The sequence below is a fragment of the Gorilla gorilla genome, chromosome 14, assembly GCF_029281585.2.
Source record: "Gorilla gorilla gorilla isolate KB3781 chromosome 14, NHGRI_mGorGor1-v2.1_pri, whole genome shotgun sequence".
Lineage (NCBI taxonomy): Eukaryota > Metazoa > Chordata > Mammalia > Primates > Hominidae > Gorilla > Gorilla gorilla.
The window spans coordinates 70,320,157-70,326,156 of NC_073238.2; positions in this window are offsets into that span (position 1 = coordinate 70,320,157).

The window sequence follows — 6,000 nt, forward strand, 5'->3', positions numbered from 1 at the left end:
AAATGGATGTGTTTATAAATATGTTGTATGTACTTATATGTGCTTCTATACATATATGTGTGTATCCTTTGTATTTATTACCTTGCATCAATCTCTATACACCAACCTATAAAGTTTGCCAAGTCACATTTTCAAAAGAGATAAGCAGGTTGATATACCAACACTGTCATCAGTTTTTTAATAGATTTCTCAAAATGGCTTATAACAATTAAATGTGTTTGAAGATAGAGGTAACAGCTTCTAAGCAATCTAAAAAAATGTATCTAAATTATTGTCACTGGGATTTTTTTGGGGGGGGGTGGTTTCTGCAGAGATTTGTGTTAGGTTCACATAGGGCAATGGCAAGTAGGAGTAGAAATTTTTCATAATGATGTCCATAGTTTATTCCAAGTTAATAGGCATTATGAGATTTAAAAAATTATTGAGTAAACCAAATTGTAAATGGAAGGTGGGAAAATACCACGTAACTAAAACCAGTAGTATCTATAAAACATTAAGATAATTTAAATAGTAAAATAAAGGTTTGTTGAGAATGTTGATGCAATTTTTCCTTATCTGTTTTGCTTTAAATTCACCATTTTTTATGCTCACTAACATCATTCTTCCAGTCTAGAATCATATTTGGTACCTTTTAATATACCTTCTCATACATATCTTCTCAGAATCATAGCTGATGCTAGTCATAGATCAGCATTACTAAGAAGATAACAATACTATTAAAAGAGAGTCAACAAAATAATAAAAGGTATGTATGACAAACACACAACCAGCATCATATTGAATGGGGAAAAGTTGAAAGCTTTCTCCCTAAGAATAGAAACAAGACAAGGCTGCCCACTTTCATCACTTCCATTCAACACAGTACTAGAAGTCCTACCCAGAGCAATTAGGAAAGAGAAATAAATAAAGGTCTTCCAAATTGGAAAAGAGAAAGTCAAAAAATGTCTTCTTGCTGATGATGTGATTATTTACCTAGAAAACCCTAAAAACTCCTCCAAAAGACTCATAGATTTGATAAATGAATTCAGTAAAGTCTCAGGTTACAAAATCAGTTTACACAAATCAGGAGCACTGCTATACACCAACAGTAACCAAGCTGAGAACCAAATCAATAATGCAATTCCTTTAACAATAGCTGCAAAAAAATAAAATAAAAAATACCTAGAAATATAACTTAACAAAGGGGATAAAATATCTCTAACAAGGAGAACTACAAAATGCTGCCTGAAAGAAATCACAGCTGACACAAGTGGAAACCTATCCCATTCTCATGGATTGGAAGAATGAATATCCTGAAAATGACTATACTGCCCAAAGCAATTTATAGATTAATTGTAATTCTTATTAAACTATCAACATCATATTTCAGAGAATGAGAAAAAACAATCTTAAAATTCATATGGAACTGAAAAACAGCCTAAGGAGCCAAAACAATCCTAAGCAAATAGAGCAAATCTGGAGGCATCATGTTACCTAACTTCACATTATACTACAAGGCTATAGTAACCAAGATAGCAATGTGCTGGAGCAGTAGGTACATAGACCAATGAAATAGAATAGGGAACCTAGAAATAAAGCCAAATATATCCAACAGATTTTTGTCAAAGCATACAAAAACATTAATTGGGGAATAGACAACCTATTCAATAAATGGTGCTGGGAAAACTGGATAGCTACATGTAAAAGAGTGAAACTGGATCCCTATCTCTCACCATTGAAAAAAATCAACTCAAGATGAATTAAAGACTTAAATCTAAGACTTGAAACCATAAAAATTCTAGAAAGAAACCTAAGAAAATCTCTCCTGGACATTAACCTAGCACAGAAATTTCTGACTAAAACCCTAAAAGCAAATGCAAAAAAACCAAAAATAAATAAACGGGACCTAATTAAACTAAAAAGCTTCTGCCCAGCAAAATAAATAGTCAACACAGGGAAAAAAAATGCAGAATCGGAGAAAAAATATTTGAATACTATACATCTGACAAAGGACTAATAACCAGAGTAGACCGGAAGCTCAAACAAATCAGCAAGACAAAAAAAATTAATTTAAAAAACACAATAATCACATCAAAAAGTGGGCAAATTACATGAATAGACACTTTTCTTACTTTTCTTTCTTTTTTTCTTTGAGATGGAGTTTCGCTCATGTTCCTCTTGTTGCACAGGCTGGAGTGCAATGGCGTGATCTCGGCTCACTGCAACCTCTGCCTCCTGGGTTCAAGCGATTCCCTTATCTCAGTCTCCCGAGTAGCTGGGATTACAGGCACGCACCACCACACCTGGCTAATTTTTGTATTTTTAGTAGAGACGGGATTTCTCCAGGTTGGCCAGGCTAGTTTCAAACTCCTGACCTGAGGTGATCCGCCCGCCTCGGCCTCCCAGAGTGCTGGGATTACAGGCGTGAGCTACTGCACCCGGCCTTTTCAAAAGAAGATATACAAATAGCCAATAAACATGAAACAATGTTCAAAACCCCTAATGGTCAAGCAAATGCAAATAAAAACCACAGTGTGATACCACCTAACCCCAGCCAAAATAGTCACTATGAAAAATTAAAAAAAAAAAAAAAAAGATGTGGCTGTGGACATGGTGAAAAGGGAATTCTTATGCATTGCTGGTGGGAATGTAAATTACTTCAACCTCAGTGGAAAACAGTAGGGAGATTTCCAAAGAGCTAAAAGCAGATCTACCATTCAACCCATCAATTCCACTACTGGGTATTGACCCAAAGGAAAAGAATTCATTACCTAAAAAAGACACCTGCAGTCATTTTGTTATTGCAGCACAATTCACAATTGCAAAGATGTGGAACCAACCTAAGTGCCCATCAATCAGTGAGTGGATACAGAAAATGTTGTACATATACATCGTGGAATAATACTCAGCCATAAAAAAAGAAAATGAAATAATTTTTGCAGCAACTTGGATGAAACTGCAGGCCATTATTTTAAGTGAATTAACTCAGGAATGAAAACCCAAATAACATATATTCTCAGTTAAAAGTGGGAAGTAAGCTATGAGTACACAAAGGCATCCAGCCTGTTATCATGGACATTGGAGACTCAGAAGGAGGAGGATGGGAAGGAAATGAAGGATTTAAAATGAATGATATATGCTAGTGGAGTGATGGGTTTACTGAAATCTCAGATTTCACTAACAGGCAATTAACCCATGTAACCAAAAACCAGCTGCACCCCATGAGCTATTGAAATAATAAAAACTATGAAAGGAAAAAAGAGACAAATAAACAGAGTCAAACTGTTGGTAATCTTTGTGGTTTTGAATGGTTTTTGTTTTTGAAGGGGTGGCCTTTGATGTTTATTATTCGACCAGTTAAAAGTAGAGTCCAAAATTTTTTAACCATAATTAATTATAGATATTTTAACTAAAATTTATCTCCTCTCTCTTTCCTTATCCCCAACATTTAACCTGTGGATAGTAATAATGTCCTTATTTCAAAAAGGGCCTGAAGTACTATCATTCCTGTAATTTCTAATTCCAAAATTCTAATCTAAATAACATTTCTTGATACTTAGATTATCACCTCTCATCACTAAATCATTTGTCATCCTCCACCATAAACATTATCAGCCTGGCTTTCATGGGCTTCATTATTTGCCAACTACATGGGTATCTACTGTTTTCTATCTCACAGACACCATCATCTCCTCTCATGTCTCTGTTCCATGCTTATCTTTCCAAATTTGTGTTTTAAAGTCTTCATTCAGCTAATATTTTTTGAAACCTTTCCATGTGCCACTTACTGTTTAAGGACATATGTTCAAAGACTAACAAGGCCTGGTTGTCCCTAACATCAAATGCTAGTACAAGGTACAGATAGGATAGGATAACAAAACAGCATGAGGAATACTATAGAATCACATTGGAGTCACCTTACCCAGCCTGGGAGTATTATTGATAAATTGATGTACAGAATATGATTTCCAAGCTGACAGCTGAAGGGTAAGGGGGCAGTAGTGTGAATATGAGAATAGAGAAATCATCTGCATAACAAGAAGGAACCCTCAGTGAGTATTAGAAGTACAGATGACTGAATGTGTTAATGTTAATTTTATTCATTCATTCATTTATTCATTCATTCATTAGAATAGTATTGAATGCTGACTAATTACTATGTTCTTAGGAATAGAATTTAAGCATAAAACTTTCCTCTAAGCATGAAAGTGAATTAGAGATTTAGTATAAAGCCCTATCAGAAATACCTGAAGGTACCAAATTTTATAGCTATTTGTAATTTTTACATCACATTTCATTTTGATTTTTTGGAAATGTTTTCAGTATGTAACTTTTAATTTTATATCTCATTAACTTCACGCCTTCAACATGGACATACTGGAAACTGTTGTATGTTTACCTTCTGCATTTGTATTTGGCCACATTTGTTTTCTAGTCTGTATTCTACACACATTTATTGGAGTTTGCAATAAGCTTCTTTTCTCTCATTGTACCAGTAGATATTAGTGACTAAGCAGCCTATTGAAGATGAGTAAGAACATTTGTTTACCTATTTTTTTACACTTTCTATTTACTATTTGACTTAATAATTTACTACAATAGTTTACTTAATATTTTTTAAATCTTATAATTTCTATTCATTTGGGATAAACTGCAGATATCATTAAAGAACAATTTTCACTTCTACATGCTATTCCCCTACATAAACCTAACATAAATATCTGTAAACTTCCAAAATATTTTCAGCCTCAATAATTTAGACAGGAAATTTTACATCTTACAGAACTTTTAACTCTATATTGACGTCTGCCTAGTCCCTAGTTCAGCTAGATCCAAGTTCTTGTCCCATGGCCAAGAAGAATAAGGCACACAGACACCAGAAAGTGAGTAGAGTAGGATTTATTAAGCAGAAGGAAGGTGCTTGGCAAACAGAGGGGTCTTGAAAGCAGGTTGCCAGAAATGGTGCTGAGTTCTTGGTCTTTTATTTGACAAGAGAAAGGAAGGCTTCTGTGGGTTCTGCCCAGAATGGGATGGTAAACTTCCCTCCTAAGGGTCTTGCACCTGCGAATGTTTGGGGTTGGCCAGAGTGACTCCATCTTGGTTATTTTCCATGAGTACCTAAGTGAAACCCACAGGGGAACTAAAGCCACAATATAATGTCTTATTAATGACATTATAATGAGCTGGGTCAAGTTCAGGACATTTAGGTGATTTATTGCACCCACACCTAAGTTGGGACAGTCCCTTCTGAGCAACATCCTGGCATAAGGGAAGTTCTTAACCAAGTTTGTTCCTGTTAGCTGCAGAGGAGATGTAGGTGCTGTCCCGCGGGTATTACTGTGAACATTGCTCTCCTCCCAAGACCATCCCTCTCTATATATTTAACAAGTCTCTAACTGCCTCCTCTCTCATCTGTTCTTCAAATGCATTCAACTGTTGTAAGCCATTTTGAAAAATGTATTTAAAAACTGATGATGCTGTAGCTGTATCAACTTGCTTCTTTTTAAAATAAAATAAAATTTGATTTGGAAAACTATAGAGTTGGTTTATAGAGACCAATGCAAGATAAAGATAGAAAATAAACAATATATGCAAATATAAACACACAAACATATGCATATTCAAGTATATTTATAAACACATATACATTAATTTCATGAAAAAACCCAAAAGATAATGTAACATTAAGAATTTCAGCAACAGAGTGCAGCCTTCAGAAATCTGTTTTTTCTAAAAAGACCATTTTTTGCACCTTATCATGCTTTCTCCTCTTTTTCTTGACATTATACATCAACAATCCTAACTTTAAGTGTTTTCCTTTGTCTGTAAATATTCAATGAAATTTATTACCTTCTTTCAGTACTAAAACTTGTTATGAATCCTTAAATTAGGAAAAAGATATAGCCACTTTAACATTAACTCTAAAAATAAATTATTTTTAAAAAATCCTATAATTGCAACTCTTCTTTAGTGATAGAAATGGTGTACTGAGAGTCTCTGCATATATTCGTAAACTCCAAA